The sequence below is a fragment of the Rhyacophila brunnea genome, unplaced genomic scaffold, assembly GCF_057557595.1.
Source record: "Rhyacophila brunnea isolate RB1 unplaced genomic scaffold, BYU_Rbru_1.0 scaffold_17, whole genome shotgun sequence".
NCBI lineage: Eukaryota > Metazoa > Arthropoda > Insecta > Trichoptera > Rhyacophilidae > Rhyacophila > Rhyacophila brunnea.
In genome coordinates this window covers 35,729,068-35,754,468 of record NW_028232827.1, presented here as the reverse complement: position 1 = coordinate 35,754,468, position 25,401 = coordinate 35,729,068, and the positions used below count along the sequence as shown (strand labels likewise).

Genomic DNA, 25,401 nt, shown 5'->3' with positions numbered 1-25,401 from the left:
CTTATAGTAAAGACTTAATGAATGGGTTAGCGAGATTTAAAATAGTAAAGAAAATCATGGTGTACTTATGGCCTTTCCGCTTCATAAAACTAATTAGACAGCCAAATATGAAACTGCCGTAAAACGTATGATATCATGGTGGAATTACTTTGTTAATAGTGCGAAGCATTGTTTTTTCCAATCTTTCTCATTTTTATTAATTTATGTGAAAAAATAAAATGAATCGGCAACTTACACATGGGTATAAATCAAACTTCATTCAAACTCAGTTTATTGCTAATGTAGTTATTTGTTATTAAAAGTATTTTTTCTGTTATATTTTCGTTTTTATTTTATTTTCCATAAAAATTTTATATTTACAAATAACATTGATAAAATCGGTCAAAAATAAATTTAGTATAATTTATACTATTTAAGACATTTATTGTTAATATTGTATACGTTCAATCTTGGAAATACATAAGTATAATGGAGTAAATAATATTGTAATATAAATAATAATGTGAATTTAATATGAGATTGCTGTTTCTTATAGTAAAGATTTAATCAATGTGTTAGGGGGATTTAATATAGTAAAGCAAATCGTGGTGTACGTATGGCCTTTCCGCTTCATAAATCTAATTAGTCAGCCAAATATGAAACTGCCGTAAAACGTATGAGATCATGGTGGAACTACTTTGTTAATAGTGCGAAGCATTGTTTTTTCCAATCTTTCTCATTTCTATTAATGTATGTGAAAAATAAAATGAAACGGCAACTTACACATGGGTATAAATCAAAATTCATTCAAACTCAGTTTGTTTGTTTCTAATGTAGTTTATTGCTATTAAAAGTATTTTTTCTGTTATATTTTCGTATTAATTTTATTTTCCATAAAAATTGATAAAAAATCAATCCCGAAAGTTTCGGGATTATGTTTATCAATCCAGGGATTCATAGGTATCGAAAATAGTTCGGGATCCCGGAATCCCTATACATAACCATTTTTTTAAATTCATATGTTGATAAACAGAGTTGGGGATAGATTATGTGGATGACATGGAAGGTCGTTGTTGCTTTGATATTTGGAGGGGAGTTTATTTGTCAATATAAGAATACAATAAGACCTTAAAGATGACAGCGTGAGATAATATTCGCGGGCAATGATGTACTGGTGAGATCAAGAGATTGATTATATTAATTAACTGAGAGACTGAATTCGAGTGGAATGACGTTGACTATGTTGAGTGAAAGACTCGTTGCATTAGTAGTGCGTCTCGTGACGGACTCGATGAGTTGAGTGAGGATTCATGTATTGTCCTTCTAATTTATACAAATGTAGTACATAATAATATATTACAGAAAGTATTGTATCAATTAACAAATCAAAACAGACTCCACTGATCTAATTATGATTGAGAAAATGCTGACTTTGTTATCGATCTATTGTTTTGTTATGACAACAAAACATATATTTTATTAAAGTGTGTCACTCCTTTAATGGTGAGTGGTATGATTGTTACATATTTTGGGGATTCCGTGTAGAATTTCTACAATATATAGAAATAGGCATAGAAAGCTCAAGCTCAGCTCTGACGTCATTATTTATTTATCTTTTTTTGTGTTTTATAAATAATTCAACGTTATAATCTCTATTATCAAATCAAATTATTATGCACCCGTAAATTACATGCGTGGTCGCAACCATGGCCTATTTCGGGTGAAAGCTGTTTCCTCATGTCAGGCTCACCAGGCACCAATAGCGAGGGCTGTGCGGCTGATCAATGCACTCCCTGGAGGAGTAAACATTTTTGGCAATGCATTATGCAGTCTATTTTTTAAATTCTATTTTATTGTTTAATTTGTATTTTTTTTATTATTGTTGTTTTTTATTATCTTTTACTTTTTATTCTAAATGTCATGTCGTGAACGTCTTGAATTAATAATTTGGTATGTGCTCAACGTGTCGTTTTAAAATAAATAAATAAGTACTTAAATAAATAAATAAATAATGGTAATTTTAAATATTATCCAAAAACAGGTTGGTGAAAATTTAGTAACTAGACTGCGGCAAGTTTAACGTGAAGCATGGCCGTTTCGAGAACTACAATACTGACAATCCTCTCATAATATATCGCAGCGCCACCACGGCAGCCATGACACATCAACTTATAATTTTCGCACTATACATACAGAGATAATATCTTTTAATGAATTCTAAAAATATCAGATAAATTAAATACATTTTATTAATATAATAATATATTTTAAATCATTATAAATGGTGTAAGAATATTTGGGGAACGAACCAATGACTTATAACATTATAATAATAATTGATTATATTTTTACACTCGCTTTTCCTTAGGCCACCGTCACGTCGGAAAAACGTCAATTGAATATCGCGAGGCTTAATGGAAATGTTCACTACCGCCCTGACAAAAGAAAAATAAACCCCATCCATTGTGCGAGTCGTTTCAACTGATTTCTAGGCGTCACGCAAGCCAGTCCGGCCCTTGCAATGAAAGAAAATAGTGCGTGAAGTCAACGAGGCGAAAGGGTGCCATATAATGCATTAATGTAAACTCGCTAACGTGAGCAGGATATAGTATGTAAGCCATGTATTATTATTACAGGATATATTTAGGTACTATAGCATTTAAGGGCTCTTTTGTGATAACGTATCATTTATTTGAATATAAATTTATTATAATAGTTAAATTCATTTTATTTACATGTGAAAACATTATAGTATAAGACGTTCATAACATTACAGTATATATATATAGAAAATTAGTAAGTAGGTAACAAAATTAAAATAAGATATGTTAATACATACTTACTAACAAACCGTCTTCTGCGTCCGCACGAATACTTGGGAATCGCGGAAGAGAAGGAGTAGGTAAAATGCTTTTGTTAGGTATAAATTATAAATTGAAATAAATACTAATGTTACTTACAACATTTATTTATTGAGATGAAAACAGTAGAAATTACAAATTGGTTTATACTAAAAATTTGGCAACGTCGCCCGTCCGTACAATATTTTTTATTACACAACGCGTGTGTGGGAGAAAAGTATTTAATAAGGAACCGTTTTCACTATTCGGCATAAAAGCAAATACATACTGAGTAAGAAAATAATCTCTACATACATTTAGGGGATGATATCATTGATTTCAGTTATATATCGTACGTCAAAAAGCGTTGCTAAGCGAGGAATCTACTCAAAGGAAAGTCATCGGTTTAGAATCATAAATAGTGTTGGTCTCAATATGTATAAGTGAACAAAACATAATGTTAAAAACTGCGTAATAATATATATATGAAATCATGATATTGTACAGCAATGGCGAAGGGTTGAGGTGGGCTGTTAATATTTGCCATAAATAGTGCACACTAAACTTTGTCAGTCATACGTATTTCTTTTTATTGAAATAAGACTACACTTTACAGATGGTGTTGGTTAGTTTTTAAAATTCGATTAAACCCTGCGAAAATTAAGCTATAATAGATAATAGTCAAAAAAAAATCATATATCTAGAAAATATCTAAAATTTTGCAATTAAATCATACATAACTTTGGATATTTTATAGATAGAATAATATGTTTTATCTATTATAATATTTTGGTTAAGACAGGGCTTAATAAATTTAAAAAATGAACCAACAATGTGAGTAATATACATTCTTAATCCAACGAAAATAAATAAGTATGAATGAAAAAGTGTGGACAATTTTGTTGTACAGGCCCCAAAGTATACAAAAACTAATATAGTTTGATTTATGCTGGGTTTAATTGATTTTTAAAAACTAATCAACACCATAATATGTAAATTGTATTCTTAGTTTAATAAAAACAAATACGTATGTCTAAAAAAAAATGTGCACTATTTATGGCGGATCTTAACAGCCTACCTCCATCCTTCGCTACGCATTGTACAGTTCAAGGAAGTGAACTGAGTGTGCTAAATATAAAGGATTTTTACTTAAGGGTGAAAAGGCTAAATTGCTGAGTCCTCTTTTGTATCAGTCGAAAAAAGATCGTAGTCAAATTAAGATCACTTGTAACCTTTAAACTACATTACGTATCCAAGAGTAAAACATTTGGATAAAGCCAAGAATAGTACGTCGAAATTAAAACCAAATGGCAATTTGTTTCAGCCGATAAACTCTTAAATGTAATAAATATAGGCAAAATAAAATTGGACGTAGCGCTACATGTACCTCACTTTTTAATTTATTCCGCATTAGGCACATATTTCCGTGGCACTGTCATGAGTTTACCGGATGCTACAGCTTGGGAGACGCCATTTCCAATATTGAACGTTCCCTTATTGGTTGAATTAAACACGCGCAAAATTAACCAAGCTTTAAATAATATGAAACACGGACTTGGCGCTATTTGTAACAAATCGAGACTTAAAATATTTTTTTTCGTAGGGTTATGTCGCGTTTTGGAAGTTATAGATAAATACATATTGTGTAAAATTATACAAAGAATACGTGCGTATTTTTTCTCGATTTTGACCAATTGTGGACTTATCGCTTTTTGGAATTAGACGCCTCAAATACCATAGTATTACTTATTCTTTGAAGCAACTATCCAGGGTGGATGTTCTTACAGTATACTGGTTCATTTTGACTAGTCTTCCACTCTTTTTATTTCTGACATATGTCACATCTTTATTGATGAAAAAATATAATGGATTAATTTATATTGCCAGATGTCAATGTATAGGCACATTTACATCACGTCGATTCGTTGGAAATCTGGGTGAAATGACGATTTATTTACTGTCTAGGCCGAAAGCTAGTTTCTTGTCAAGTCAGCCAAATTAAAGAACTCAATCAATACCATTTCACGTTAGAATTGCAATAAATGAGAGTCTTTGAATCAAATATACACGGAAAAGCTTTCTTAGATTCGACACAGAAAAGCCTGCTAAAGGCAAACCAAAATAAGTTGCCGACCAGCCGAATTTGGAACTCAAATCACTAAGTCTCCAAAAAGAATTAGGTTAATTACTATTCGCTGGATACTAAATTGTGACGATGAATAAAAATAGTTAATAGTTTCTAAGTTAAGAAAAAGATGTTCTCTATTGAATTGGGTAACATGTAATTTGTACGTATGCAAAACATCGTGGGACACTTATACGTGCGCAGCAGTACGTGAAACATGAGTTCGTATAACATTTTATCAAATGACGAGTTCTTCGTTGAACACTTCACGGTGGAATACATTTGTACGTGTCTTACAAAATGCGGCGATAGTTTGCAAATAGTACTGTTCCAATTAGATTAACCCTAACCTAACCTAACCCAGTAAAGATATCTCCACATGTTGTAGCATACGTACAAATATACTCCACGGTGAAATGTTCAACGAAGAACTCATCATTTGATTAAATGTTACACGAACTCATGTTTCACGTACTGCGGCGCACGAATAAGTGTCCTGCGGTGAACTGTTTACGTACAAATTTCCGGATACGATTGAATTGATAGGTAACATGAAAAACAATGAAAACCTATCATAAATTCATAAATAATATAATATCTATGGTATTGTGTATTTCAGAATTATTTTTTGATAGTTACTAGCGTTTTGTTCCCAATTATAAAGTTATCAAAAGTTGACTGTTTAAATACATATTATGCAGAGGAAAGACATATTCTTCTGGTATTGAGCCCACAACAAAATCACTTCTGAGCGGTGCTAATGTCATTTAAAAGTAACGATACCGACACCTAAATGAGTCGCCTGCACTGCTGCAATAATCTGACACCATTATACATTACATACATATATTTTCAATGAAATATAAAAATTCAATAATGTCAATTGATAAGACATAAATGGGGTGACGAAATAAACTTACAGATAGTGTAGATATCTAAACTATGATACAAAACTATATACAGTGATTGATTGTTATCCATTCACTCAACTGATTGGAGCCATACGTGGTACCCAAACATATCAGTGGGGTGCTCTCTATAGATGCTGTAGATAGCATCTCCAAAAATATTCGATTAAGCATCTTGTAGGTACTACGTAATAAAATTCTGAATATATTGTGATATTGTATGATTCATTTTAGGTACTTAATTATAGGTACTTTTTCTAAATCACTTTGATCATTGACTTAATAGGTAAGTAATGAAGCTTTTACCTACTTTATTGTATTCATTTATTATATAAGTTAGAATTAACAGTATTCGTTGCCTGTGTGTACTTACCATTGGTGAGTGCAAAAAGTGCCCGAAGATGCCGAAAAGCGAAACCCGGGTCGCAAAAAACGACTCAAATGGAATAGTACAAAACTTAATTCCATTCAAATTCAGAATATTGTTTATATTCTGCAGTCTGATATATATTTAAATTTACATTATTATCGATATGACTGTAGTGTCGGTTTTGGACACCGCACGGAAAAATCTCCGCTCCCTATACTTCCTTCTTCTAACTAATGGATCTAGTACCTCTCTCAATCTAGTCTTTATTTCACATGTGAGACCGCAGTAAACGATCACTATATTACAATGTAAAATAATAAAAACACCAACATTAACATAATATCATCGGTGTTTTGTAAAAAGGGCGAATTAACTATAATGCTATTTTTATCTTTTGACATTTATTTGTTAATTACCTGTGGATGATTATAAATATCTAACAAGTTTGTAATAAAGCTTAGAAAGAACACTGTCCTTATAATAGGCTTTATAATTAATTAATACAATATAAACCTTCGCTTTTTATTCGTAATACTAAGTGGATATTCGCCCTTACGATTATCGTTTTTAAGTAATTTCCTATGGAGATACAAATTCACCGTTTTGACACAAAAAAGCTGGTAAATACTTAGGTATTGTTTTTTCATTAAAATCTCGACTTCGCCAAAATAATTAAGCTTTTGTTATAAATTTGTTAGATATTATGTATAATCGTCCACAGATAATTAACAAATAAATGTCAAAAGTTAAAAATCCTCCTCCTGTAAAATAGCATTTTGGTTAATTCGCCGTTTTTACAAAACACCGACGATATTATTTAAGAATTTTACAGTAACGTTGTGCCAAAATGTAATGGTCCCACTATACTTCCCGTTGTAATGACGAATTTCTTAAGATCGACAAAAAAGTGCTGCCAGGCACTTCGTCGCTGTGACGAAGGATGAAAAGTAGAAGGCGTGACGGTTTCTGGCACTTATGGACGGGGAAGTCCGGCGTAAGGAAATGACTAATGTTTCGCCCACCTTACCGTTTGCTTTTGCCCTTTGTTACCTGTCCACACGGTGAAATAACGAAAGTACAACGTTACTTCATTTTTATGTTATTCTTTGACGCAAACGGTGAAACAACGCGCGTACAAAGTTAGTCTATTAGTTATACGTGTATTTATATATTTTTTTGACGTGGACAAATAAGGTAAAATCTCTTCGTAATGTGCTGAGAAATTAAATTTATTTTGTTGTCACACAGGAAAAAAAATATTACCGTTGTCAAGTTCAAAGACTTTCATTTTATTTTTGGGAGGACATTTATTTTCTTTTACTCAGTTTTGTCCTACACCAGTATTGAACCGTGGGCGAAGCGATATAATATACTTACCCCATTATAAATAGTATATTTGATAGGTTACATTTATGTAGTTATAAAGAAAAGTTGTAATTTCGTTTACTTTAGTAAAATGATATTTATATAACAGGTATTATTCACAGAATATTTTAGATACCTTGTAGAAAAAAATATATTTGAAACAACCTAATGTAAAGTATATATTTTCTGACGTGTCCGGAAACTTGTACGTATGCAGTTCGCCGTATCATACTTCACCGTGAAATGTTGCATCGGAAATATATGGCCGTATATTAAAGACCATCCAACCTCTTTTCTGACGTGTCCGAAAACTTATACGTATGCAGTTCGCAGTATCACACTTCACCGTGAAATGGTGCATCGGAAATATATGGCCGTATATTATAGACCAACTAACCTCTAACGCCCGCGGTGGCCGGGCGGATTAAGCGTTGGACTATAACGCCGTGAGTCCCAGGTTCAAACCCTGGGTCTGGCAAGTAGACATATTGTTTTTCAATGTGTGTATGTCAGGGAATGGACCTAATAGGTTGAGCAAGTGGCCGACATCCATTTCTCGTACAAACAAAATCTGTTCTGTGGAGGCCCATATGACCCTATTAGGGTCGGACATGGTTGAAAGAAGAAGAAGAACCTCTTTAGGTCGTATAGTACTGTCATAAAATTCACATCTAAATAAAACACGGTTCTTGTCGGTTTACACTTTCCAGTAAGCCAACAGCAAACAAATTTTGAGAATACCCGATATACTGGATCATTTGTTAGGTTAGGTAACGTTTTCGTTCTTGAATTTATGAACTTTGCCAAGTCAGCTATGAAAATTGAATTAATGTTCATATTGAATCTAATAAAATTGGATACCGTATAGTATACGGTCATCTCTTTCCGATAAGAAAGCTCACGGCGAATTGTGGTACGGTAAAATGTTTTACATACAGTTGTAACCATTTTCTGATATGTTAGAAATGCGACTAGACGATGCAGTAAGGTAGTTTCTGAAATAGAGATATTTAATGTTATGAAGAATAGTGGCGCATTTTAAACAATAATGACAAATGTCGTGTGTGCAAATGTCATGGTGAGTAGACAACGAACGTTGCTCAGAGTAAACAACGTCAGTTTATGTCTACATTGCAACCTTATTTCGTGACTGAACATTTTATTTTGCTATTAGTACGTGGAAAACCCTTTTTGATTAGAAAATTACTTGGGAATGTGATAATGCACGCCACACCTTCTTGAATTTGACAAATTTGAAATTATGTAAGTTAAATCTATACTGTGTTTTTTTAAGAATTAGCGCATTTCTTATATACACAAGACGGCTATCGGCACCTATCGAATGTAGTTTTTCATAGGAATTATAATTGTTACAATTAGTTAGCCGTCTAAACAATCGAAGCTGTCTACCTAGCTCTAAAAGTGTGCACATCCAAGACAGGTGCTGTTAAAACATGGCACTTATCGTAACAATTACAATTAGTTAATTGTTACAATAAGTGCTCATACTTCAATTCAAAACTACCCTCGATAGTTGCCGATAGCAGTCTTGTGCATTGAATATAAATATGTGCAGGGGTCCCAACTCAAGATATGAGATATTTTTTGGCTTAAATACTCGTATCTTATTTATTGGGTTACATTGTTTATAACGTCATCTGAATCGCAAAAGCGTAATTTAGTGACGATACTTAACTGTTTTATAGTATATAATATATTATGATAAATTCGTAAAAAATATTATATTACGATAATATCTATAGATAATATCGATATTAAAGTAGAAAATTTTCATAGACGCATTTTAGTATTGCCAATATTGATCAACTCTATATTTGACCGTAAACAGTTAAAGTATTAATTTTAGCATGGTACGAGTATAAAGTACATGTTACATTAAAACTATAACATTTTAAGCCTTAAAATAATATAATACCTACAAACTTTAATTACAAAAGCATCTCACAGTTCTGTTGATATAAGAAGAAAATGTCTGATTAGAATTAATTGTTTTCTTTGTTACTTATCATTCAAGTCCCAGCCCTTTGCTATCGGCTCTTAACAAATCGGCTCCGTTCTGAGAAAAGGTTTTTCGAGTGAAAGAAACTGGACCATTTTTCTTGTCACCCGAGGGCGGCCAAATTAATGTTTACCGAATTGAATATTCAGGACGGCGACGAACTTCTCAATCTTCAATGTGCTTTTTTAACATTCTGCAAATCGGTGGAACTAACGCAGAGTAGTGAGGTAACATTTTGTTAAAATTTTATTAAACCATAATACACACTTCTTCCGATCATGTCCGATCCTAATACGATCAAATGGGCCTCCTCAAAGTGGAGGTTTGTTTAAACACGATGTCAGCCACTTGCTCTACCTATTAGGTCCATACTCTGACTCATGCACAAATTGAAAAACAATGTCTACTTGCCAGACCAAGGATTCAAACCTGGGCCCACGACGCTATAAGCCGACGCTTAAGGCTATACGTTGAGGCATGGTCCAAAAAGATCGTGACTAGGCGATGAGCGGATTGTGCAAATGACGCGTGCCGAACGAAATATAATTTCTCATAAAAATCCAACATGCGTCCATTTAATGTAATATTTATTGTTATATTACTAATAGTAATAGTATATTCATTGACATGTTTTCTTTATTAAGTACATACGTATAGTATTTAGTCATCTTTACACGATTTAAGAATATTTTCATCCGACGCCATGACAAAACAAATCGACGTGCAAACACCTCGACTGTCGGTCTCCGATTGGCAACTAGTGAGAAATTTCGTCGCACCTACTGTTGAAAATTATTTGCCGTTTCACTGAAGTATGCTCTTGAGCCGCGCGGCCATCGTGGTTATTAGGATCGTCGTTGTTTATATGAGCTGTGTGTACACTTTCTTGACAGTGAGATAATAGGGCTGAAAAACCCAAAATAACCCAAACCATAACGATTTCAATATTCTCGGGATTCATGCGTATTTTACTGGCTTCTTTCTCGCTTTAAAATAATATAAATATTTGCAAATTTAATAGTTTGTAAGGTGAGTTAATAAACCAAGTGTAAGTGCTAAGTAACCAAGTCCAGCGGGTCTATTCTATACATAAGGCAACTATCGACCGCTAAAGTGATAAAGTGATAGTATTTAATACATATTTGTATTGCGATATTATAATTATTACAATAAGTTAGCCGTCTAAACAGTCAAAACTGTCTATCTCGCTCTAAATTTCATCACATCCAAGAGAGTTGCTGTTAAAATATAGCACTTATTGCAACAATTACAACCAACTTATTGTAATTGGTACAATAAGTGCTAATACTTTGATACAAACCTACCCTAGGTTAGCCGTCGTAGCGGCCGAAAGCAGTTTTGTGTATAGAATAGACCCGCAGAGCGGATTTGTGACTCGACAACTCGCATAATATGATTGGATATGGAATGATGCACTAAGTAGAAAGTTTTTTTTATTATAATTAAAACATCATTAACTTATTTAAATATTATATATTATAGGTACCAGTGGCGAAGAGTGGAGATAGGCTGTTAAGATCCACCATAAATAGTGCAGATTAAATTTTGTTAGTCATATGTATTTGTTTTAATTGAAATAAGACTACAAATTACAGGTGGTGTCGGTTAGTTATTAAAATTCAACTAAATCCTGCGAATCATTATAGAAAATAGTCAAAAATACTCGTCTATCTATAAAATATTTTAAATTATGCAATTAAATCATAGAATAATAATATGTTTTATCTATTATAGTTTAGTTTATGCAGGGCTTAATAAATTTAAAAAAAAATAACCAATATGTGTAATATGTATTCTTTATCCAACGAAAACAAATACCTAAGTATGAATGAAAAAGTCTGCACAATTTGGTCATATCGCCCAATATAAACCAAAACTATTATGATTTTTAAAAACTAATCAACACTATCTGTAAATTGTAATCTTAGGTCGATAAGAACAAATACGTATAAATAACAAAGTTTAATGTGCATTATTTATGACGTATCTTAATAGCCTACCTCCACCCTTTGCTACCTATTTGAGGTACCTACATTAATTTGTAATCCTGCAGAATGGCGTGAAATATGAATAACATTTTTGTTTTGGTAAGCTTAATTATCTTCATAATATACCTAATATCTATTTTAATTTGTTATAATATTATGTATATGAACAAAAACTACTATGAAACAATGAATTTACATTTTATAACATATTTAAAATCTTAAATTTAGGAGATTAATTGAATTAATTAAAAATGGAAAAAAATAACCCTTCTGCCTTAGAAATACCTCATCACTGCGATATTCAAAAGAAAATTTCTTTGCTAAGAATTTGTCATCTAATAGTAATACTACAAGTAGGTAGATACTGCTAGGACATGTACCTTTACGGCGAGCTTTTTTCAAACGTCATGATTGAGATATCGATTTGAATCAACTTGAAAGCTTTTCGGGATCGCGAATCCATTTCGGTAAATATATCATCATCTTTGCAAGCGGTGTTCGAAGCTTTTACAACGAAAAGTTTTCATCTGGATACTCAATGAGATAAATTGTCATGCCCTTAAAAGGTAGATATTTCTCAGAAAATTTCTGAATACAATACTTACATAAGGGACAAGATTTTTTTTCTATAATGAGTAAAATTTTCTTTGTCAGATATTCCATATTCTGTCCAAATCGTTATCACATGCATCTTGAGAACACAAACCACACCTCCGCTCTTCCACGTTACTACGTATAGGTAAATCGTTTTACAGTGGCACCATGGGTACGGCAAATGCGGCTTGCAGTTGTAATGGTATTGTTTGCTAGCATTGAAACAGGCATTGTCGCAAGCAATTCAATACACGCGCGAATCGCCTATGCTGCCACTGTAGAATGATTTACCTATACCTATATATGCCCCACTTACTTCGTTTCATATAAATCGTTACGACGTGTCGGCCAGAATATATAAGTTAGACAGAATATTATATTAACATCTTGCAGCGAAAAATTAGACAATGCTTTGAGTTACCCCATCTACATCCGCCATGTATATGCGGCCGCAATTTGTGCACGGCCACCTTCCACGACGCTATAAACGTGTCAGAATGAAGAGATTTTAGTGCCACACTTCTTTGTCCCGAAACGAAGATGCACGGGAACGATGTAGGAACCATACACCTTAGTGCTTAAAGAAAGAGTTTAGAAAATAAAAAAGAACCTTGACTTGCTCTGCGGTCATTTATCTTGAATTAAGCGTCCTCTGTACCCTTGTACTGAAACTCTGCCGAAACAGAAGAGTGAGGAGTTGAAAGTGATAAATCTAAGGAGGGATCTGAATTATTCCGTACCTACTCCATATGACACAGCAAATTTTTCAAATGCCTCAAAGTTAGCCTTGGTTGATATCAAGTCGGCGTGGTCAATCGAGCCCGTGTATGGACACAACCTAGCCCCGCTTGGCCGGATCCTGATGTCATTGAAGACATTGAAAAAACAACATAAAAATTTGCCAGACACGGGACCATGACATAATCAGACGAGATGCTACCGCTCAGCCATCAGCTAACACATCCGTCGAGGTTAAAAGATAACCGTGATGACAGAGACCGGCATAGCTGAACTGCGCCACAGGCGATTTTAAGAAGCTTGGCCATAATTATTTAAAAGCTAACATATATAAAAATAAGACCGGTATATTTCCTGAGAAGGTCAAGGGTTTTGGAGCAAAAATGATTGTAATATAATATGTAAATATTCTATCGACGATAATAGATTACGTTTTTATGTAAGTTGAAGAAATTGTGATTCAAACCTTTTTTAATAGGATACAATATTTCACTCAGGCATATGAATACTTTTATACGAATATTTAAGTGGTTGTTATAATAATATACTTATATAATCATAACATTGGTTTATTTCGGTGATTTCAGTAGATTTTTCTACATTTTCTGATAGAATTTTACCAATATTTTATTTATACATAATACGTATTAAGATTGTATATTTATATATAAATACGCTGTTGGAGACGAGTTTAGATTACTTCGTAAAGTCAACATCTTTTTTGTTACCTTAATAAAATGTCAAACATTTTTTTTACAATATTAACAAGTAATAATATATTACAGAAGGCTTGTTTATTTCAATAAAAATACTGAACTGTGGGTATTTATTTATTTCTGTATCTATCTAAAAAAAACTAAGTATGAGCTCAAGAAAGATTTCGAGGAAAGTCAAATCTGAGCGATGGGTATTCTTATAATAGACAGTTTATATCTCGAATATACATAATTTGAAAACATCTCATGCATATACACACTATAAAAAGTCATTAGAGATAATTACAAGATAAAAAGAACTTTTTATATACAACGTTTTTAAATTTTCTGTTGAATTATTATGCTCAATATGCTCAAACTTGTACTTGATATGAAGTAAATAAACAAACAAATATAGAATACTGAAATGTCATTTTGATTTCCAAAGTAACGGACGTATATATTAATAATTTAGTTGCTAGGACCACCCCCTTAGCAACTAATAATAGTCTTTTACTTTTTACGGATTTTTCTGAAATAACTTTCCATACAAAACAGAATTAACTGAAAATGAATTCAATTCTGCTAAATTCAAGATGGCTAAAAGTATTAAAATAATACATTGGCATCGTGTTCTGATGTATTTTAAAAGTTGCAAATGTCTATCTAGTCGGGAAGTTAGTTTAAAATCGATTGCAAGATTTGTACTGGACAAACAACCACCGGACAAACAAGAATACGAGCTAATAAAAACGTTGTAAAAAAAATACGACACCCAACGGGCCTTGAACCTGTATCTGCTAGATTCGCGCTAGTATGCTTTTCCAATTAAGCTACGGGATTCTTATTGAATTAGGACAATTTCAACTATTACTTGTTACATGAAATGCTTATCGAATTGATACAGATAAATTGCGTCATCTGCTTTGGGAAATCTATCGTGTACATTAACTGAATGGTAATTTATTTAATCTCTCATTAATACGTATACACAAAGCTTTACAGAATAAACCATCTACTGACAGTCACAGCAAGACAGAAGCTCGCACGTCAACATCTAGAACTTGTAATCGCGTCTAAATTGTGTACATGTAAAAGTTTCTGCCACGCCAATTACTTGCTACTGGCATGAAATATTACGGGTATTGCATACACAAAATTCGTGAATACTCTATATCAGCGTTTGCGAACCTTTTCATGTACGCGTGCCAAAATATCCCAAAAAATATTTTTCGACTGCCTGACATGCTGGGGGAAAAATGATTCTTAAAAAATGATAATCTAGATACCACTCACAGAACATAACACACATATAACTTTATCACTCTTTTCTATTACCTACGTCCTACGCCATACATTTCGATCCACTAATTTTAAAACTGTCTACCAGAATTACTACTACTACTTCACCAAGTTTTTCTTTCTTATTTTTCATTTTTTGTGGTTAAAAATGAAATTGTTTGTTAGTATATATATTATTTACGCACAAATTGATTTCAGAATTTCTCCGATCAGATGAAGCATTCTCTCGCTACAGTTCTCAAGCATTGTAAATCGATCAAAATTATAGGTTCGCGGCGCGGCATCCGCCGCCGCCTGGTGAGGTTAGTGCGATAATATTATATGTGACGCATAAAGCCTAAGGACTGACCTATGTAATTATAAATTTTAATTAAACGTAATGCTTATTCTTGAAGAGTATTTACTTGCTATTTTTTATACAATGAGATCTGCCATTTATTACTATTATAGGTATTGTTTTCTTTTCAAACGCGTGCCATGCAAAATCAACACCAGTGGCACGCATGCCATAGGTTCACTACCACTACTCTATATTATACAAAATTATGTATTAGGATACTACTTTAACAAAGCTAATAATACTTAGTTATTTGTAGAACATTGCCCAATCATAATTTTCAGATAATGCTAGTATACCAACATAAATTAGCTACCTACCTATTTATAATAAATTCTATCACATTCTTACCATAAACAATAATTTGTATGGAATCAAATAAAAACCTAACATAAGGCTCGGACGCATCGCTGTAAAACCATGCGCTTCCTTTCACTTCTGATAATTGGCCTGAAGAGAATCGTAAAGACCGTTACAGCCAAGCATTCGGGTCACTGATAAATTTAATGTGAATTAATCTTCATCAAGAAAAAGTTAATCATTCGAAGTATAGTGCGTTTATCTTTATTATTTTTACCGATTGGCTATTCTAATACAATCATACACGATGGTAAATGTTGATACTTCTGAAACCACCCCCCACTCTTCAGCAACAACGTTAAACTAGGTACGCAGTTCCTTTTACATTTGTTTCGATAGGAAAGAGGATTGTTACTACATATTAAAAGAATGGATAAAAATTCTATGACAAACCGTGTAAACTATATCATTTTTAATTATAGTTTTCCAAATGTATCTACTATGGAAATTCCAACACCAGTTTTTATACTAGCTCCTCTACTTAATAACATAATAAGGTTTTCAACGTTCTTAATGTGTTGTACAATCGTGTATTCGGTATATCGATGACTCAGTTCTATAGTGCTGCAACTAGGAATTAGTAGTTTTGAGTAATGGCTGATCAAAGATAAAAAAGACCTAGATAAACGCAAGGTAGCCAGAACAATAAAACGCTATGTCGAGTTATGCGTCTATAGAATGCCTGGTATAGTGCCTGAAGATGCCGAAAGGCGAAACCCGTATCGCAAAAATTACTTTAGTTGTGGATTTGTATGCACAACACTTACTTCAAATAAAAATTCCGTCAAGTACTTCCAGTAGTTAGTAATGTTTTTTGAATGTTAATAATTGGCTATGCTACTCCGATCGATGACAAATTTTATCTATTTACTTATTTAATTTTCTTTCAAATCGATTTATATTATTCTTCTTCTTGGTCATTAGCTCATGGCTGAGAATCGTGACCACCTTGGAATTTTGTCATCTTTTGAGCGACCATGACTTTACAGCACTCTCAATTCTCTGCTTCTCTCAGGCAAAGTGAAGGATGCCCGCAGTCAGATCCTGCACATGGTCGAACCGATTTTTCTACCGAAACCGGTCTTTTGCTTCGCCTTTCCTGAGGCTCAAAATCACCAGTCTTTCCAGGTTATCCAGTCCGCGTTGAATAATAATATGTACAAAAAACTGCAGAAAGCGTCTCATACATATTGTCGAGAACCGATCGTGTATTATTATATAAAGAAAATAAAAGCACCAGACGGAATAAAACTACCTATATATACATTGATTACAAGTCGCGCACGATTACATTACGCTATTCCGGCCAACAGGCTATCAACAATTTTATTATCGAGATAAGACACAAACCAATAATTTGACATTGGTTACGTCATGCAATAGAAATATTTTAAAAGTTTACTAACTTTATATATTTTTTTACTTTCCTTTGAGATCTGAAGCACTACCTGAATCTCTCTGTAAAACAAAACTGACATCAGAATAGCGAAACAGGTCGCGCGAGATTGCCCACGCGCTGGCGAACGAACCTTGAACTTTTGATCCGGCCCCTGGGTACTTGCTCGGTGCGTTCTCACGTTTCTTATTAAAAGCAATTATTACTTACAAACAAAAATGGGGATTAATTTGTTCTTTTTTTCGTATTATTTCCATAAGAACGAATGCTCTTTATTCATATTGTATTCATAATCAGATTCAGAATAAAAAAAACAACTATACTTTGTCACACTTCAAGCAGAACAGTTTATTGCGGCTATTAAAAACATTTACAGAGCCATCAGTCTTCACACGAATACTTATATCTTCCTATCTATACCATAAATATTTGAATTTAGAATACTTAACAAATCAAATTCGATTAGGGTATTTTATATAGGTACATACTATAAACATACAAATTCAAATTCCATCAAGTATCTATCCTCGGTCGATAGTATTAAAATTCTACATTAATTATTTTATTTGTATTCGACGAATACTTCACAAGATTTGATAATATAACATTCTTTACATACATAATAAAAAAATATTAGCAAGCTCAAGTTCGTACCTAAATAATATTTGGATTCTTATTATTGGAACCTTGATTCAATTTACAAAAACTGATTGCCAAAATAACGCAATTTTTTAAGATTAGGTAAATACTACTACATTTCGTTATAATTAAACAGGCCGCACGTGGCTCACTTGATAATGCGGGTTCGAGTCCCGTCGACGTCGTATTTTGTTCGAAGCTTTTTTCTACTAGGTATTATATCTGATGTGAATGGAAACTTATTAAATATAATATTCTAATGACGTTATTTTGATTTATGGTTACATTTTTTGAAATTTACGGTTTTAGTGAAAGTATTTTTTTTAATGTTGGTGGATTTAGGCAGATGCGGGCGATAATCGTGTGACGTTAATTGTTATCAAAGTTGCATTTATCTAAGTCGTATTGTAAAATATTAAAATAAATAAAAATATTGAAATAAATTGAATTGTATAAAGTTAATGCTCTAGACAAATAATTATTTATTAAGCGAGCTTTATGTCACTAAAAATATAATGCTTCATAGAGCTTTTCGCTGACGCATCGAACAATAAAAATCACCAAAAGCTTTTGTTTCACGACTTTCGCTCAACTTACTTTCAAAATAAAGACCTCCCAGCTTTAATCACTTACTGTCTCACGTTAAGGCACTTTTATAGTTTTATCCACCCTCTAAGAGATGCGCCGTAAAAAGATAGTGCCTATAAAATAGAAAAATACATCTCCGAATGTCAGGTTAAGTTGCCCTAGTGACTGCTATACACCGTATACCTGTTTATGTTAAAGCGAATAAAATGTAAGAAATAATATGGGAGTTTTAGAAAAAGAAAAATGATATTCAAATCCTCGTGACGGTCAAAAAAACCTTCTAACTTATTGGAAGAGAGAAATTACTTTTTTGAATACCCATCGGTTATCACAATTATTTCACGATCCGAATCACGAGTAAACATATTAGGTACTTTCAACATTTAAATTCTAATGTATTAAGTTTTATACTATTCCATTTGAGTCGTTTTATGCGATCCGGGTTTCGCCTTTTGGCATCTTCAGGCACTATGTTCACTCACTAGAAAGATAAATACACGCTGACAACGAATACAGTTAATTCATACTTATATAATAAAGTAGGTAAAAACTTTATCACCTGCCTATTAAGTCAAGGATCACAACAAAAATATAGACAACAAAATTATGAATAGTTAATAAATACTACATTCAAGAGGTGTAAAATCGTCAATACTGGGAATTTAATTTAGTTAACTAATGAGATATATAAATAACACCTATCAGTGTTTGAAAAGTTATATTAGTTACACAAATATTTTTACATGCTACTATTTTTTAGTGCGGTTCTATTTAGTACGGTAACACGTGATATCCAATATCAACATTGGTAAATACGATGTAACATTTTACAAGCATTCTAATTTTAAGGGGTTTAAATTTATATTTGTATTGTTTTTGTGCTGTCTTCTGATAATGACACCAATTAAAAAATATATATTATATTAAAGTACATTGTCGACAATTCGTAGTTAAGCTGCTTGACTGACTGATTTATACATACGAAAAAAGACAAGAACAGTATGTCCGATTAAGCTAACTGACCTCTTACAGCATACTAATTTGGGGATGATTATGTGGAGAAGAGAGAAGTCGTTGTTACTTGGACATTGAGAGGGGAGAATTTATTTATCGTTACAATAATAAATAAATACAATAATAATGATAACAGCGTGAGGTTATAATCACGGGTATGTATATAAATATGGAGAGATCGATGTAATCGATGTGATCGAGAGATTGATTATATTAATGAACTGAGATACTGGACTCGAGTGTAATGAGTCCTAATGACGGTTGACTATGTCGAGTGACCGGCTAAATGTGAGAATAGTGCGTTATTAATGATCTCACATTTAAGTCATACTCCTTGCTTGCTATAATTTCAAATAAAATTGTTTAGTCATATTGCCTGGACCATGAGAACCTGCAAAAACTCATGGTGTTTCATCAGGTCGAAGTTAGGGGAGGACGATAAAGAACTCATATGTATCACTCACGTGTATGAACTAAATAAAGAAAGCTACGACGTTTTTTACTGGCACAGACGCTGCATGTCATTAAATGGTGAAATGAGTGAAAGCTACCCCAAAGGAAAAAATTATCAAGCCCAGTACAAAACTTAAATCAATAAGAATACATATTGATATATTGGTCAAAATGATTCTGACCCCTTCTAGCACTCTTCTAGGATTCAGGCTTTCCACCTAGATGAGAGGAAACTGTAAAACAGAAATAATGAGGTCTGCGGAGCCATATACAAGTAAGATGGGACGCTGAGAGGAAGGCAAAAACATGAATATTTATACTCGTTGTTCATTCATTGGGCAGGCCATGTCTAGGATGCAAGATTCTCAACCACCAAAGAAGCTCATTTGCAATAGATCAGAATGAGAGATGGGAAAGCTAGATGCAGTGGTTGAACTGTATAAAAAAATACAGCATCCCTGAGGCTATGGCGATGAAGACATAGAATTGTAAACTTTTCATATCGAGTTATATTGAGTATCGATAATGACCATTAAATTAATGGCTGTAAATGATGGATAATAAGATGATAACATTTTTTTTTTAAATAAAGGAATAAAAAATGATACGTTAAACAGATAAGGTATGTTCTTATATGAAATTCTGTCGAAATTGATCATATTTTCGCGAACATCTGTGCCATTGTTTTCCCAGTGCCAATCGCTATGAGAACCTTCTCAACACTCTCCGAGGAAATCACCGGAAAACATAAATGGAAAGCGATGTCTTTTATCTTTCCTTTTATCGAAAATGGCGGCCATAATTTTACGCAAATGAAAAATTTATGGTAATTTTCAACGCACATACAAAGAAAGGCATAAAAGTATTAAGTTTTTTGTTACTTTTATTATGAAATGGAATAAACATCAATGAAATTTAATAGACAGTTATCAATCTTTAAGGAAACGATGAATTGGTGCGAGTAACTTTTTTTATGGCCAATTTATTTGGAATTTAAATTAATACCCACTTTCAAAAAAATCTACATAACAAATTACGTACTCAGAAAACGCATGTCTACCTAGTTACTTTTTTACAGTCCTACAAACTTATCTGAAGAACGGTCAAAAATGGAACTACGAACTACCATTATGGAAGCACTATATAAAATGTCATTCGAATTGATTGGATAATTTTCAACTGTGGCTCCCCCATCAATTTTGTATGTCTGTATTAGAATATTAAATATGTCTCTTCGTAATAATATGTTTTTTTTAGATAATTATTAACTTTGCCTAACTAGATATATTAAAATAATCCTAGACTCTAATCCTTAGACCGACTATGATTTTAACATACCTACTTACAATCAGATTTTTTGATTATAGGTACAATAATTAATGCCATGTTCACTACTTATGCATATCACTCACATATGCTGACAGTTTGGTCCTCTGCATAACGGAGATTATAATAATATATTTCTTAATGGACATTTTTCTGACTTTATTCATCATTCATCCACTGGATGAATGATGCATTGAAAAATATATATACCTATCATACATTTTGTTGCCTATTTGTTGGATCAAACCCGTGGTATACGGCTTCAAGTACGCGCATAACAACTTAGCTATCGGTGGCAATGTGTTAATGTGCATAATCATTATTTAAACTACAAAAATGATAACCATATTATGTTTACAGAATATAAAATAAATTCAGAGCATTTATACAGCCCATACACAAAGTTTCGCGCCAAAACTTAGTAGTCTTATTTTATAGCTGTCAAAATCAAAATGTACCTAATGTTACTTGATAATTTAATTAAGAATTCTACCAGATTTTTTGTATTAATAATAATAATATGACATACTCTTGACAGCAATGAAGTAGAACGACTAAGTACATGACATATTGTATGCTAGAGATGAATTTGATTGAATAAAATCCGGAAGGAAGCTCTTAGGTTAATAGTTTCATGGTTATATTACTTCTACGAGAAATGAAAGTTTGATTGAATCTCAATCGGTCTATAAAACATCTCGGATTTTTTAAAATACTTAGGTATGTTTCTGAGACTTTCAGTATCTATCGTCAATATATTATATTGGTTGTACTTAGGCAATTTAAAATAATTAATCATCTTCTTTGAAAACTTAGGCGGGAATCGAAAGATATTGTGAGGACCATGAAGGGAAGGAGAACGCGTTGAGGCTTCTCGATATGCTAAACCATTGCCGACTCAAGTAGAAAGCCGATACATTCACAACGACTGGTCCTAATTTTTCCGCCCCTCCCGTTGTTGTCTATGGATGACCTGTTATTGCCTGTCATTGATCTATATAATATTCATACTGACGCATCTGTCGTGTTCACACAGGGAATGGTTTGATTTGGATAGATAAGTTACATGATAAATAATAAATAATCATTAACACACCTTCTACAAATTTAATGTAATGCATAGATCAATGCTACATATCTTTTGGAAATCGATATTACAACCAGTTTTTGTGTGAAGGATTAGTCTGACTTTGACAGCTGATGAATAACAGGGATGTATATTATTTATAGATAACACTGATAGTTAATATATTTGATTTGAAATTTTTTTATAATTTAATTTGAAACGGGAAAGGACGAATCATTATATCAAGCAATCTGGGATTTGATTTTGACAGCAGAACAGTGGACCACTCGTTGCTTGTGCAAAAAGATATGCTCAGGCTTTATTAATATAAAGATGGCGCTGGCTGAACTCATGAGAGACTGCTCAATATTAAACGTAAAAAAAGGAAGAGAGTTGAGGTTGACGATGCTATATCTGAGCTGTAGTGCCATTAGCAGAAGAAGTAAATAATACGCGATAGCCTTTACTAATAGTATGATAGATGTTAATTAATAAATGAAAAATATTGATAGCAGTGGCGTGTGGTCCTTAGATGTTGTAAAAAATGAAGAGCAACCCCTAAAAATATCGATACATATTATGTAATAATATAATGTATTTATTTTACAGTTATATGGTAAATTTTACGAGTACTTAACTATAGTATCCCTATCTCAAATTAGGATTATTGGATTATTTTAGAATATCACATTTAGGTAGGTAAATAATAATATCTAACAAACTGTGGGCAGGTATTTTGTACAGTAGTATAAATACCTAGAAGTAAAAGTCAAAGCATGCCACTGATTGTTGTAGATACTACTTGCAACCTAATAAAATAACGAACTGTAATATAAAAATAGTTAGATTACAATGATAAATTGTGAATCAATAGATAAATGCAAATAGCTATAAAATACTGAAAGCTTCTAAATCATTAAATTATATTTGTACTTAATTGCATTAGCACAAAAAACTGTTTATAAAATGTTTAATGAATGAAAACCCACATATTTATGACATGATTGTATTAAAAAACACACTAAAAATTGATGATATCAGAAAAGATGCCGGATTATAATATTCATATTGATGTCGTGTATTTTTAGAAAGTTGTCATTAAAATATTAAAATTCTTGCCATTGTTAAAAAAAAAAAAGTGGCAAATATGTCGATGTCAAAAAAAAAGCTATTTAAATTGAAATGTCAAAGTTCGTGAAACCTTTTAAAGATTTTATTGTGTGATTAAGAATAATATAAAACGAAATATTGGATTATAGTAAATGTATTCTGGCCAGAGCTAATTTTACTACTAACAATATTTAAATAAACCATTTCTTTTATTCAACGTATAATTCACAAGATTTTAAAATGTAACATTCCATTATATTGAACATACATAACTTGAAAACACCTCAAATACAAATATGATGCTAGATGGAATCTGAGCCCGTGTAACCATTGGTATCGCGCCAACTGTGTATTAACCAATTATGCTACGAGCCTCCTATCTAATTGCGACAATTTTAACTAGAAGGGCATACATGAAATGTTTATCAAATTGCATTATTATTGACTATCGGTTTTTGTGTATTAAGACTATACCTCAGTTGAGGTATGGTCTAAAAAGATCGTGGCTAGGCGATGCGCGGATTGCGGGTTGCCAGTGCAAATGACGCATGCCGAACGAAATATAATTTGTCATATAAATCCAACATGCGTCCATTTAATGTTTTATTAGTAACAATAATAATATAGTATTCAGTGACATGTTTTCTTTTTCAAGTAAATGGGTAACGTTTTTAGTCACCTTTACACGATTTAACAATTAATACCCCCGTCGCCATCACGAAACAAATTGACGTATTCACGCCTCGACGTTCATTCTCCGAATGCCAGCGAGTACAAAATTTCGTCGCGCCTATAGTTGAAAATTATTTGACGTTTCACTGATGTACCGTCTTAAATAAAGGAATATTTAATTACCTTAATTACTAACCGACACCCAGCTCTCGCCAAATATTTATTATTACTAAATTATTACCAAGTATTATTACTAAGTATATCGGTTTGAATGTCGTGCCTGAATAGATTTGAGGTGTTCTACGAAACATATTTTGTTTTATACTATTTACCTATTTATATTACATAATAATAATCAATATTCAATGTTGTATAGTTAAGAAGGAAACAATCTGCCTATTTATTTACGACGGACGAAAAAAAATCGCCAGAAAATGTAATTCTGTAATAATGTCGAATTCTCGAGAAAAGAAATATTATTCTCGAAAAATTTGATAATTAGAGAACTCACAAGCTATATAATCACAAGAAAGTTTGCATAAAAAACTATCGGTAACGTTAACCTAGGTACCTACTAAATCTCTTTAAAAATATGTATATTTTTTTTAAATGTTTCCTATATCTGAAAACAAGAAGACTCTCAGTTTTTGGCAAACATTTTTTTTCTATTTTTGATGAATCACTGTAGTTGTTTTAACATGCAGATCTTTGTTGAGCAATTTTTTATTATTTTAAAATGATACAAAAAAAAATCTGGTGAGCCTTGACATTTATTTACTCGAAGAACAACTTGTGATCAAATAAAATAAAATAAAAATTCAACTCTATTATAATGCAAGAAAAATATTGTATTTTATATCACGATGCGCTGTGCTACTTGATAATTATAATACTCGTAGTATGGATAGTTTTGTATACATTTGCATTAAACAGGTGAGATGTCTATATTGATAAGCAAGCAGTAATGCAAACAAACAAACAATATACGTCTGAGGTTTACAATTTTAGGTTATAATATAGAACAGTGGTGACGGGTGGAGGTAGGCTGTTAACATCCGCCATAAATACTCTACACTAAACTTTGTCAGTCATACGTGTTTGTGTTCATTGATATAAGGCTACAATTTACAGATGGTGTTGGTTAGTTTTTAAAATTCATTTAAACCATGTGAAAATCAAGCCATAATAGATAACTGCCAAAAAATACTCGACTATCTATAAAATATCTAAAATTATGCAATTAAATCATACATAACTTTGAATATTTTATAGATAGAATAATATCTTTATCATATTATAGTTTGGTTTAGGCAGGGCATAATGAATTTATAAAAAATGAACCAACAATATTTGTGTTATGTGTTGTTAATCCAATGAAAAAGTTTGCACAATTTTGTCGTATCGCTTAAAATATTCCAAAATTATTATGGTTTGGTTTAGGCGGGGTTTTACTGATTTTTAAAAACTAGCCAATAACATCTGCATATTGTAGTCT

At 32.3% G+C, this 25,401-nt stretch overlaps 1 long non-coding RNA gene across 2 annotated transcripts in view; it reads right to left on the bottom strand.

The window, feature by feature from the left end:
- The window catches only part of LOC147074004 (uncharacterized), a 745,768-nt gene that overhangs the window by 265,763 nt on the left and 454,604 nt on the right, over positions 1-25,401 (bottom strand). The gene's annotated exons all lie outside the window — the stretch shown is intronic.